This window comes from Cavia porcellus, unplaced genomic scaffold (genome assembly GCF_034190915.1).
Source record: "Cavia porcellus strain 051 isolate PalLab524CR breed Dunkin Hartley unplaced genomic scaffold, mCavPor4.1 scaffold_18, whole genome shotgun sequence".
Lineage (NCBI taxonomy): Eukaryota > Metazoa > Chordata > Mammalia > Rodentia > Caviidae > Cavia > Cavia porcellus.
The window spans coordinates 23936582-23950236 of NW_026947501.1; the positions used below are offsets into that span (position 1 = coordinate 23936582).

The window sequence follows — 13655 nt, forward strand, 5'->3', positions numbered from 1 at the left end:
TCTTCTCTGCAGTGAGGGCTACTTGCTGAGCTCGTCCTCCTTAACCCTAACCCTAACTCTAGCCCTGACAGTCAAAGCTCGCTCATCTAATCATCCTTCAACCTGAAATGGGGTTAACAGCTTTACAGATGAGAAAACCAAGGTTCCAAGCCACAGTCGTTGGTCAGGGTCAAGGTCAAGGTCGGATAACTGAAGAATGGAGGTTTAAGTTCAGATGTAGATACCAAAGCCTGTTCTCTTCTCCTGTCTGCCCAGCTGTGAATCCATCTCTCCAGCTTCTTGTCAGGGTGTCATATGAAACAGAGTTGGAAGAATTGAAGCTGGCTGGAGCTGGAGCTCAGTGGTAGAGTGCTTTACCTAGTGTGGGCTAGGACCTAGGTGCCATCTGCGTTATCACACACACAAAAGAACTGGATTTATTTCAACAAAAAAGGAAAACCTGTGAGTCTCTGGTGGTGGAGGTATACATTAGCAGCTCTAAATTCCTTTTCTTTCCCCCTGTGCTGGAGATGGAACTAAGAGTATGTTCTACCATGAGAACATCCTCAGTTTTTGTTTTTTTGAAACAGTGTTTTGCTAAATTGTTCACACTGGCCTTGAATTTGTAATCCTCCTGCCTCAGCCTCTCAAGTAGCTGGGTTTTACAGGCATGCACTGCCACATTCACCCAGTAGTGGCACTAAATTCTTGAGGAGTTTGGCACGTGGTTGAGTGAATAAACTTCTTCATTGTGGCACTGGGCAGGAATAGATTGGAATTTTTTGAATGGTGGACTTGTTGAGTTTGAAGACGTGCCTTTTGAAGGCCATCAGCTGGATGGCTGTTGGGAGGGTGAGACCTCTATCACCTTTTTCTGCTGAGGTTGTAAAGGGAGAAAATTAAGCTGAGATGACATTTAAAGTCTTAGTTCCCAGGCTTCATGGTACATCAGAATCCCTCAGGGAGCTTGTGCAGTATACAAATTCTTGCTCCACTCCTCAGAATCTCCATCAAATAGGATAGATTGGGGTCCAGAAATCTGCATATTAAACAGGCTACCAGCATGACAGTGATTCAGATGTTTTTAGGACCTCACTTTGAGAAACTATGCTTTAGAAACATTTATATAAATATGTGCATACTTGATAAATTGAATGTAATATTAACAAAAACATGACTTTCTCAGGGAAATGCCGGCTTGTCACTATGCTACAAACTAGGTAATGCTGAAATTCTGTGTAATAACATAAATACTAAAATCTCATTTGTAAGAATAGGGTGTTTTGGGGGGGATTGTTGTTTGCTTGTTTTGCCAGATGTGGTAGTTAATACACCTCTAATCCCAGCCCTCTGGGAGACTGAGGCAGGAGGATCACAAGATGAAGCCCAGCCTCAGCAATTTAGCAAACAAAATTTTAAAGATACTTCTTTGTTATACCCATTACACTCCTCTGCGATTTAACAACATGATTTTTCCCCCTCTAAACTCAACTTGGTCTTAATACTTTTACACCAATATATGTATCACTTCTAGACCTTTAGCTCCAACTGTAAGTTTTTGTTTGTTATTTAACATAATTAAAATTGAGATGGATTAATACATTAACTCCCGTAGGAACTTAAGATTTCTAAAGCATGTTATTGGTCTTACTGGGAGCAATTTGTTAGTGTTTGGTTGTATTTGAATTGGACTGAGAGATTTTGCAATGGGAACCTAAACCACCTCATTTCAAAAATTCTTTTAATTTTTATCAGCACATGTTTGCAGTACATGATTATTATAGTCATTGAGTTAGCACTTGTGCATAATACATCATAATTTTTTAAATTTTCTCTTTCATTCGCCTTCCTTTTCTTTTTTCTTTTTTTGTCTTTTTCGTTTTTATCGGTACCAGGGATCGAACTCACGACTGCCTGCTTGCAAGGCAGGTGCTTATGCCAGTGAGCTAAATCTCCAGCCCTTCTCCTTCCTTTTCTTCCATGTCTTGGTTCTCTTATCATTTGTGAAAGATCTGTCTCACTACTTCCAATTATCTTTTATTTTTCTGTGTAAATTATTTGTGCTTTTTCTCATATAAGAAAAGACATGTGATATTTAAACTTGAGCATCTGATTTATTACACTTAACATTATTGCCTGAAGGTGCATCCATTTTCCTATAGAGGACTCAAATATATTTTTACAGTAGGGCAGTACTGTATTGTGTATCAATACCTCATTTTCTTTATCCATTTATTTGTTGATGGTTATATAGGCTGCTTCCAAAACTTAGCAATTATGAATTCTACTGCTGTAAACATGTATACTAATACTTTTGAAGAATGTTTTAAAGGTTCAGGGTTTTTGTTGTTGTTGTTTTTTGTTTTTTAGGTTTAGGTTGTCTGATGTCACTAAATTACCACATTGCTTCTTGGTCTAGACTGCTGGCCATAAAAACTAAAGTGAATGTTACATCTACAATCAGCATCACATAAGTGTCCATCAGTAGATGAATGGATAAGCAATGAGGTATTTATATATAGTAGAATACTATTCTTCTATCAAGAAGGATAAAGTTGAGTCCTTTCTAGAAAAATGGATGCACTTTGACACCATTATGTTAGATGAAATAAATCAGACACAAAACTTAAACATCACATGTTTTCTCTCATGAGAAACTCAAAGTATAAAAAAAATGCAAGGCATTTTTCTGGATTCAACTTAGTGTCAACTTTTGCTATTGCTTCTTTTTGGTGCTGTACAAGGATCTATTGACTCAGCAGTTCACCTTCTAAGCAATACAGACCTCTATAAGAATATGATTTAAATGATGGATTTCCTCTTGAAAAAAGTAAACACATAGTTAACATTTTTCATATAGAGGGGTTTATAAATTTCCTTTAAATCCAGTGATAGATATCTAGAAAATATCTAAAATGTTAAAAATTGTCCTGATATTTGGAAGTGTTTGTTAAAGAAACAAATGTGTTTTACCTTTCATTCTAGCAAGATATATTTGGATGTGTGTAGAGACATGTTCAAAGATACATAGGTCACGGTCTTCTTTTAGTAGAAGATTGGAAAGAATCTAAACATCAGAAAAGAATAAGTTAATTATGGAAGCACCATGCAGTACAATACAATATACTGTTAAAAAGAGATGCATGTCAATAGGGACCAATATAGAATATTGAAGTGCACTTTTTTCTTTAAAAAAAAAAAGCAGAGTACAGCTTTGCATGGTACGCTGCTATTTCTGTACATAAAATGATGGAAGTTATTTCTGTTCTTACATGCTTGATAAGTACTTGCTTAAGTACTTCTGGGAAGAGATAAAGGAAAATTACAGTAGTGATGTGGATTACGTCAGAGGTGAGGTGTGTGAGACTCTCATAGACATCACTGTGTACCTTTTTGTATTTGAATTATATCATTTGTATATTATCTATTAATTTTTTTAAAAACAAAGAATTATAGCCATCACCTTTCAATTTACTTTGCTTATAAAGAGGGAAAGGTTGAAATGATATATATAACTATCAGATTTTCCAACCTTGAAATTATTATATGATCCTATACTTCCTTATTTGTGTACAAAGAGCTAACATGCAATTACACTTCCATTTCCAATAGGATGGAGTAACCACTGGTCATTCTTCCCTTGTGTTTTCATTGGGTTATTAATTCATTTTGTGACATGCTAGCTGATTCCCAAAGGATGTAAGGTGCCTTGAGATGGATGGCAGGGAAAGCTGTTTTTAAGCAGGCTGAAGGGTTCCATTGAGTCTTTAGCTGCAGAAGCAGAGAGAGGAGGTGACTACACCAGGTCCTGTAGAATGGATAAATTTCCTGGGAAAGAGAAAGACCTTGCAGCAATATCAGATCATGGACCCAAGGAGTCTGGCCTTGACTTCAGAGCCTGGATCTGCTCTTCAGCTAGACTGCCTTAGTCTATGAGGGCTCTGTCTCACTGTGTTCTGGAACCTCTGTGTCCCAAGCATAGGTAATGTTCACCAGCTATTTCCTATAAGCCAAATCTAGTGTCAAGCATCTGGAATATGGGTCTGAGAAAACAGATACTGAACCAAGATAAGGTACTGAACCTTGATTTTGGTGGCCCATGCTGTGGGATCAGGAGTTGTCCCTGTATCAAAGGCAGGCTTGGAGGCTCAGCACCTCAGGGACTCGTGTGATCAGAACCTAGGCAGGAGGTAAGTGGCTCCTGCCAGAGGGACAAAGATTCATTTATTATATACCAGGCACTAGAAATTCAAGAGTGAGGCACATAGACCCTCATACAAGGAAGAGAAATGAATCAACAATTTAAAATCATAAGGCCGTTGTCTTTCTTTAAAAAAAAAAATCGTTAAGACTGAGTCAGGTATGGTGACATGAGACAGAAGGGAAAGGATCCCTTGAGTCCAAGAATTTGATACCAGCAACATGCAAGACCCTGGCAAAATACAACAAATAAAACATAAACAAATAAACAACAGGACTATATGATAAGTGACTCCCTTGGAATGACAGGGGAGGTACCCCTAAATCCATTGTGGACAATCAGAGAAGGCTTCCTGCATGGGAGCCTTTAGGTTGTGCGTGGGTTAGGAGAAGAAGGGCTTATGCACAGACATGGTTAGAAGGGAAGTCCACGGCACACTGGAGCTGCAACACACTGCTCAGAGCAGAATGGTTTCAAAGGGTGGAGCTTGAGGCCCTCAGAAACCCAAGTCCTCCTGGAGGCCTTGGGGAAATGGGGAAGATCAGTGTGGAAAACAGGCCCTCGACCAGTGGTGGTGAACCGTGGCACATGTGCTGCGGAGCGCTGTTTATTATCATTGAAAGCTCTAAAATGTTTGCCATCACTTTCCCAGAGGGTCCAGGATTCCATCAAGAACTTCTAGGCTGGATCCTAAATTTCTATTTTTGGGGGCTGGGGATTTAGCTTAGCCGCGGAAGCACCTGCCTTGCAAGCTTGCAAGCACCCAGTTGTGAGTTTGATTCCTGGTACCAAAAAACCAAAACCAAAACTAAACTAAATTTCTATTTTCTTTTATATCTGCCCAGTACCCAAAATAGTTGTATAGTATAGAGAGCTGTTTCCTAGATGTTGACTCAGTCCAGAAGTTTTATATTTGTAATCCCATGGAGAAGTTATTGGAATCCTAGCAAGTTGATTCTAATCTGTCACTTCCAGTACAACCCAAGGCGAGAATAAAGACGCTAAGATATGTATATAATTATGAGGAGCCCGGGGTGGGGAGTCCTAAGTCCAGCCAAGATGGTGGTTCACTGGAACAAAGGCCACCACCCAGGGCCCAACTCAGGTTTTATTAATTCTCTGAAGGGAGTGGCTCCGAGAGCTGGGCTAAGTAAAAGGCCTGAGATCACCTCTGATACGCAGAGAGAAAGAAATGCAGAGAAAATAATCTTGCATAACACACTTAGGTAGTATCTAATATTTTGGGGTCAGTGCTTCAGCTCTGATACACAATCATTTTCACCCAGGGAAGTCATAGCCTCGAGGTGCTGTCCCAGCTGACAGTGTGGAACACGGTTCTCCATCCTGCCTGGCTGGAACATGTTTTTCTGGGGGGTCACTGGGCAGGGAAACGGTGACTGTGACTGTCGCCTTGGTTTAAAGATTACACATCGGCTCCTCAGCCAGCCCAATTTACATTGCTAAAAGCCAGTTGAAGGGACAAAGACATGGTCTAGGCAGCTCTGTACACATCAATACATGGAGTTAGGGCCAAGTTTATCCAAAATGGAAAGAACTGCTCATCTTTCAAGGAGAGTACTCAGGTGGTTTCCCACAGGGTAGTAAATGTTTTGAATAAAAGGTTTTTAAAAAAAAAAAAAGCTGGCTTTTACCAGAAGGGGAATAATCAAGGCAAAGACTGAGCCAGGGAGAAACATGATTCTGCTTCCCTGCCCCTAACCTGTCCAGATCACCAGCCTTTATCTTGGACATAGTCTTCTCTGATTGACTTCATCTGGGTTAGGGACCTCTGCTATGTCCTCCTCTCTCTCTGATGCTCCATCTGAGGGATGCTCATACATCCTGCATCTGGTTACATGCCTGACTCCTCCACTCAGTCCGAGGGCATTGACTATCCAGCTTCTATTGTTGGCCTAGCATGTCCTGAACACGTGATGGGTGTGTGCTAAAGTATGTCCAGGGAATGGCTGATTTCCCGTGAAAATTGAGTTCCTCCTCTGACCTCACAGAATGAAGCAATTTTGAAAACTTGCTTTGCAGTCTTTATTCTACTGCCTGCTTCTTTAAAGTGTCCTGAGGTTCCAGCTCAACTCCAAACTAAGTATTCTTTTAGCCAGTAAATCTTACTATTTATAATCACAGTTGAAGCCTCATGTTTATGGTTCTTTCTGCCTGGCAAACTTTTCCAAAGTCTCAGTCATGGGAGAGCTCTTTGAATCTCTCAGGAAAGTTCCTCCGCCTTCTGCCACCCGGCAACTCTGATAATAGTTCGCACCTGCTGCTTTGTCATCAGATTAGCTAGACACCTGCTGTTTCTTCTATTGGGTTACCTGCTCCTTGAGAGCAAGCTCACATCTCCTCAATCTTTGTTTCTCCTGCCATGTATATGACAGTACATGATAGGGGCAAAACAAATATTTAAGGAAAATCATGAGTGCTTATGTCACAGCCAGTGGCAGTTCTAGAACTGGGAAGGCCACTTGAGTAAGAATCAGGGCCTGGACATTCGTGAGAAGAGAATAACTGGGCTGTTTATTTTAACTGAATTAAGTAAGGTCTCTGGGCCTTGCTCAAAGATTTACTGACTTGAGTTCTAGAGTTCAGGGTCTCCCCCAAAATATGTATTTCTAAATGCTTGCAGGTGATTTTTTGTGACCTTTGAGCGTGAGAACTTCCCTCCAGGTGCCATTCTGGGCACTTTATATTAATTAGAGCCCATGACTCTGGACATCACATCTTATAATACTCAAGGTCAGAGGAAAGCAGGACCTTACAGTTAACTGACTTTTTAGTCTGGGAAGTTTTCTTTCTCCCAAAAATACTTGTTAGAGTTGAGCTTATTTCTCATTGGCTAGAAGTGAGCCATATGGCTACTCCTAAGTCACTAATGGCAGTTGGAATGAGCTGCCTTGGCCAATCATTAATTCCTCCTGGACTAGCCCTACCATCCTGGTTTACCAAGACCCACCCCAAAACAGAAAAAAGATACTCTTAAGGGCAGGGGGAGAGGGCAGAGGAGGTTGACATCATTGTAAATTCTCAAAGAAATCCTTGACGATAGTTTCAACCATCCCAGTTTCATATTAGAATAAGCCAGCTCTCAGCAATGGGGTTAAATCTGGAGGGCAGACCAGGACCTGAAACTCAGCTCTTGTTCTAGATTCTCTGCCTGCTTCCTCCATCACAGCCCACGGCAGCTCCACTGTGTGGGAAAAGAAATTAATCTGGAGTCCCACAAATATTATAAAATACCAGATCAGCCTGCCAGGAATAACACATATTTTCAGGGACTGGTTCTGAGAACGCCACTGTTTCCATGTGCTTTAGTGAATACAGCTCTTTTGGAGTCAGATTTATGCACTCCCCTCTTTAAGCCTTTCCCATAGGCCCTTACATGATATAAAGTTATGAATGGCAGGCCATACCTCTGAAATGCCCAGGGTGGGAGGGCAGGAGTTTGGAGATTTTTTTTTTTAATATAAATACCTGGAATCTGGGATCATTACCACAAAACCAAGCTTCTTAAACTTGAGAATTCACAGAATCATTTGGAAGGTTTCTTAAAGCCCAAAGTGCTAGAACCTACTCCTGGAGTTTGGATCTAGTAAGGCCCAAGGATTTGCATTTTAAACAAGACCCCAGTGAACACACTAAGTTGGGTGAACTTCCTTCATATTGAAATAGTGGTCTGATTTTATAAAAACAGTAGTATAAGAGAATCTTAATCAAGTATGTGGCACATTCTACCCTTCTCGGGTTCTTATGTGTTCCTTATTGAAGCCAGCCTACTCCAAGTCTCTTGATCCTAGTGTCTGGTTAAGATTTATCTGGCCTCCTATACCTTAGTAACTGTGATATGGATCTGTTTTTTGGAGATGAAAAGATGAAATAAGGTCCGTGCACCCTCCCTCCAGGCTGGAATGGTCATCCAGACACTAGCTGTGACCCTAAATGCTAATCTAAAAATCCTGCTTTCACTTTAAAACTGAACAATAGTCAGATATATGCTACAACATGCATGAACCTTGAAAATATTATACTAAATGAAATAAATAATCTGTGCATAAAAGGACAAATATTGATTCTGCATGTATGTGGCACCTGGAACAGTCACATTCATAGACACAGAGTAGAGGTTACTAAGGGTGAGGAAGAAATGGGGCGTGAGTTAGAATTCAGTGAGGACAGATCTTTTGGGGTGATGACAGATCGTCAGAATGGACAGTAGCAATGCAGGACAGTGTGGGTGTACTTAATATCACAGAATTACACACTTTAATAGCATTAAAGTGATAAATTCTGTGTATATTTTACCGTCGTATTGAAATAAATCTTCTTGTCATTACTATTGGTCTCCTAGGGGTATGCTGAAGTGTCTTTGTATTGTTCGTGATAGCTGATGGTTGAATTGCCAGGGATTTTGCAAGCTGACTTTTTTTTTTTTTTTTATTTAAGAGGAAAAAGAGAAAAACACAGAACAAAACAAAGCAGCGTAAGGTTACACATAATACAGAACTACAAAAAAAAAACATAACAGTAAGAAATCACCTGTTAATAGATTACATATTATCATCTTGGAAAGCAAGCTGACTTTTAAATTCAGCCAATATTTAAAATTAAATGATATATGAAGTTATGATTAAATAAATATATTAAAATATAAATATTATAAATAAATTTCATTTAAAATAACTCATTCCTAATATTTTACTATCTTTTACTGTAATCTGTTATATCTAAGTGGTAGATATATCAGTTAATGATGTGTTACTGCCCATCTAGTCTCAACTCGAACTTCAGGAACGTTATGTTAGTAACTTGGAATCAGTTAGGTGGCAGATATTCACAATGAAGACAGAAGTGACAGCCAATCAGGATTTTTTTCTTATTAGTGTATGCTGGCAATATATAATAATTCATTTATCATGGGGAGTTGGTACATGTACATAACACAGCTTAATTCTTTACTTAAAAAGCCCTCTGTTGGAGCTGGGGATTTAGCTCAGTGGCATAAGCGCCTGCCTTGTAAGCAGGCAGTCGTGAGTTTGATCCCTGGTACCGATAAAAAGGAAAAAGACAAAAAAAAAGCCCTCTGTTAAGCTTATCAGTGCACTCCTGTCCCGGCCTGCGGGTAAGTCTGCGGAGACCCTAGAGGGGGAGTGGGGATGAAAAGGAAAGGAGATACAAAGAATGGAGACAAGACGAAGGCCCATCAAGTCTCCTTTATTTAAGGAATGAGTATCAAATATATAGGGTATTGGGGAAGAAGAAGTTGGGTTCTGAGATGTCAGCAGGTAACTTAGCAACAGTGGCAAGACTGAGGGTTATAGGTTAATTCAATTTTTCAAAATTCCCGTGCGCAGACTCATAAAGCGGACTGATTAGCATAATTCCTGAATTGGCCAAACAAGCTAGGCAAGGTGCTGCTTAACTACCAGACTTAACTCTTAGAGGGAGTTAAGGTGGTGCGGCCTGCAGATATAACGTGGCAGCCAATTACAGGGCTTCCCACACTCTCCTGGTCTTACTGTACCTACTATGGTGGGTTTGGTGCAAGTTTGCCTGGCATGGTGACCCTTGCCTATATCCCCAGCACTCTGGGAGTCTGAGGCAGAAGGATTACAAGTTGGAGCCCAGCTTGGGCAACTGTCTCAAAATTTAAAATATTTTTTAAAAAGACTGGGGCCGTATCTCAGTGCAGAGGTTCTAGGTTCAAACCCTACTATAGCCAAAGCCAACCAACAACAAAAAACCCAAACAAACCAGTTTATGGAAGTCAAACACCAGTCACTTGGGATTTCTTTAACTGAATTCTAGTCCTTTCCAAATAACCCTGATTTGGGGCATTTTTGCTGTGTTTTAAAAAGAAATGGTTGTGGCTAAGGTTGGTGGGAGGGGAACAAAATGACTCATGGTAAGCAAATTACTTTAACCTCAGGGTCAAGTTTCCTCAGCCGTAAAATGAAAAGGATCGAAGAAAAACTGGTAGTAATACAGTAAAATAAAATTATTGTTTTAGCAATGGAGAACAGTGTTTTCAATTGTTACTGCAGACAATTTCCAGTATACACCTGAGAGAATAACAAAAAAGACCCCATATAACGACTCGTGTTCCAGCTCAACAATTATCAGTATTTCACCAGAAAGAGAGAAAGAGAGAGAGAAATAGCTGAATCGATTATATGCTTGTATGCATGTTAGGTGGTGATGTGGAGGGAAATTACGTAGAAGCCAAGCCAGCCATGCTAAGTAGCTTTAATTTATCCTGGGCAGTAGGGTACTTTAGGATATTTTGACACAGAGTGGAGTATGAGAGTGGTAAAAACAGTATGCAGATTTTCAATTATGGCTCTTCTGACACCGGTAAAGAATGTGCTACAGGAAGTTTGGTGGAAAGTCATAAGGAGCAAAAGGAGAATAGTAACAGGAATGAAATTGAAGGGACAGATCTAAGAAATATTTGAAAGAGAGAATGAATGAACTTTGTCACAGTTCTGTTCATGAGGGTGAAGAGTCAGTCGTGAGACACATCTTCTGGTCAGACAGCTATGTATTGGCATCTCACTCGTTCATTCTTAGACATGTCGAGTTATTGGTGGCTGGGGGACATCCTTGTGGACCTCCAGCAGGATTTCAGAGCTGAGAAAGGGCAGTTGCTATGCTGTCATACTTCACCCTTTTTACTGTGGTGGAATGAAATACTTGCCCTCTGTGCCCTGTAGTTACAGTTTTCATGCTTTAAGTCATTCCCTCCAAGATGTGCTACCTCCCCTCCTGTGGACAGATCTGTGTCATTTCCTTAGTATCTGGCACTCAGGTGCTCAATAAATGCTTAAATGGATAACTGAATAACAAAAGAAAAAATGTAATATGACTCTATCAAATATCAGGGGTGTCCAATAATATCCTAAGTGTTTCTTTTGGATAATTAAGTGGGTTATTTTCCAGGATAGGCTCTTCCTTTAAATATTCTGAAGTTTTGTTCAGAATGTGGATTGGAGAAGGGGTGTAGCTCAGGAGTACCCCACATACTCAGAGAGAGAGAGAGAGAGAGAGTTTAGAATGGAACAGAGAGAAAAAGAAAGGAAAAGAGAAAGGCCAGAAGGAAGAAAGGGAACAAGATAGAAAATTAATTGATATGTCCAAAGTAATATCATTTTAATACATAATCAATGTAAAAATTATTAATGCAGTATTTTGCTTCTTTATTCTGTCTTAATCTGGTTGATCTTTTACATTGGCAGCACTTCTGAATTTTATTACTAAATTTTATTACTAAGTCAAAAAGATTTAATCTGTATTTATATTTCATATTTTGTTTTCACATAAATTCGCATGTTCAAGTTATTCAAACACTTTTAAATGTTCTAGTAATTAAGTAAATAACAAAAAATAAAATTTCCTGTAGTGTTTGCATCCACCTTGGGAAAAAATGGTTCTTTTTAAAAAAAACTCTTTTTGATGTGAAGAGCCTATCATTTTTAAAGTCAAGTGAACTTTTGTCTGTCAGTTCAGTCTTTTTGTTATTATGCTTGTAATGCTTCTGCCACTTCCCACATTTCTACATCACAACAAGCCCTTGTTTTAAATGTTTTTTTTTGGTGGAGGTCAGTCTGGACCTTGTTTTAAATGTTAAAGTGACCTTTATTTAAACTAGAAAACCAGTACAGTATATCATAGTCAAAATAACAAATTGAATTGCAAATAACAATTGAATAGTTACCCCTGTTACCTGAGCTGACTGCGAGTCATAGTCAAATGAACACACTAAAATACTGCATTAGTGCCGAGGAAAGCTGCTCGGAGCTTTCCGATGAAGCTGCTGGAGCCAACTAGATTAGTAGCTGCATATGATACTAGAAAAGACGCTGTGTGCCTGACAGGTGGGCTGTACATGTATAAAATTAAAGTAAAACGTAGCCCTGCAGAAGCAATTGAGTTTTAATAGAAAAATACAAAACAACTTGGTTTCTTCGTCACTAGCCACTTACCAATTGCTCAGATCTTGCACTTCGATGCTGTCTGTCAAAAAACAGGTGAACAGAACACCCTTAGGCTCATCCTGTGTGCCTTTTGTGTTGGCATAAACTTTACAAGAGGAGACAGTGTCTGTTTCTGCCAGGTTTTCTCTTTGTCATCTCCGCTTCTTTTTCTACCCCATAATGACTTTCTCTGAAGAAAGACAGTTGTATAATGCAGTATATTAAATGTGCCTCTTAGCTCACACACTGTCAGGGTTCTCTTTCCTGAACTCATCTCCTTGAATTTCTTCTGCGGTCCTGGTTTCCTTCCCAGCATCTCTTGGTAGGTTCAAGAGTGACCTGAGCCAGCGATTGGCCTGTGAGATACCTATTTGCTTACTGCTGAGCGAGTGGAATGAATGGGATGATGTTTTGGGGGTAAGTGCTCACCAACAGAATTGGTAAAGAACACACACACACACACACACACACACACACACACCATTCAGCAACATCTACCTTAAGTTAATATCATTTCCTCTGGCTTCAGACATTATTTCCTGTCAATCTTTTCAGTTTGTTTAGAACACTCTTCCCTTTCTTCCTTGTGTCTTCACGAGGATTTGGGAGGGGGATGGTTTTTTGGAGTACTAGAGAATTGCACCTGAAGCCTCATGTTAGTCAAGTGCTCTGTCGCTGAGCTATAGCCCCCACCCTCTTCATGAAGACCTGAACAAGAAACTGGTAGAGACTTGAAAGATATGTGCAGAGAACTGGCATATACCTCTCCTCAAATACTTATTTTACTTGTGGCAAGAGCATTAGAAATTTATTCTCAGTGAATCTGAAATATACAAAACATTACTATTTACCATATTCACACTATGCAACGTATCTCAGAGAAAAAAGAGCGCCCTATTCCTCCCATCTAAGTGAGGCTTTGTACGCTTTGACCATTAGCTCCCCTTTTCTCCTCCCCTCCCAAGTCTGCAGTAACCACCGTTCTACACTCCGCGTTTTGTGCTCCACTGTTTTAGCTTCCACATCTAAGTGAGGACTACAGCACTTGTCTCTGCTTGGCTTATTCCATTTAGCATAATGCTCTCTCCTTCAATCCATGTTGTTGTAAGTGACAAACTTCTTGTTTTTTAAAGCTAAGTAATACTCATTTGTGTATATGCACCACTGTTTCTTTGTCCATTCATCTGCTGATGAACACTTGGGTTGATTCCTCAATTTAGCTATTACGAATAGTGCTACAATGAACATGGGAGTGCAGACATTTCTTTAGCATACTAATTTCAAATCTTTTAGGTATTCCTTTAGGGAAGTGAGACTATTATTCAATCATGTGGTCATTCTACTTTTGGTTTAGGTCCGGTTTGGTTTGGTTTGGTTTACTAGTGGTGCTGGGGATTAACCCCAGGTCCTCAGGGTTGCTAAGCATGCTCTCTATTGCTGGTTTACACACCCAGCCCTATTTTTAGTGTACTGAAGAACTTCTGTACAGTTTT

The 13655-nt window shown here is 39.7% G+C and overlaps 1 protein-coding gene across 3 annotated transcripts in view; it reads left to right on the top strand.

Annotated features, from left to right (window-relative positions):
* The window catches only part of Anxa4 (annexin A4), a 64386-nt gene that overhangs the window by 1795 nt on the left and 48936 nt on the right, over window positions 1–13655 (top strand). The gene's annotated exons all lie outside the window — the stretch shown is intronic.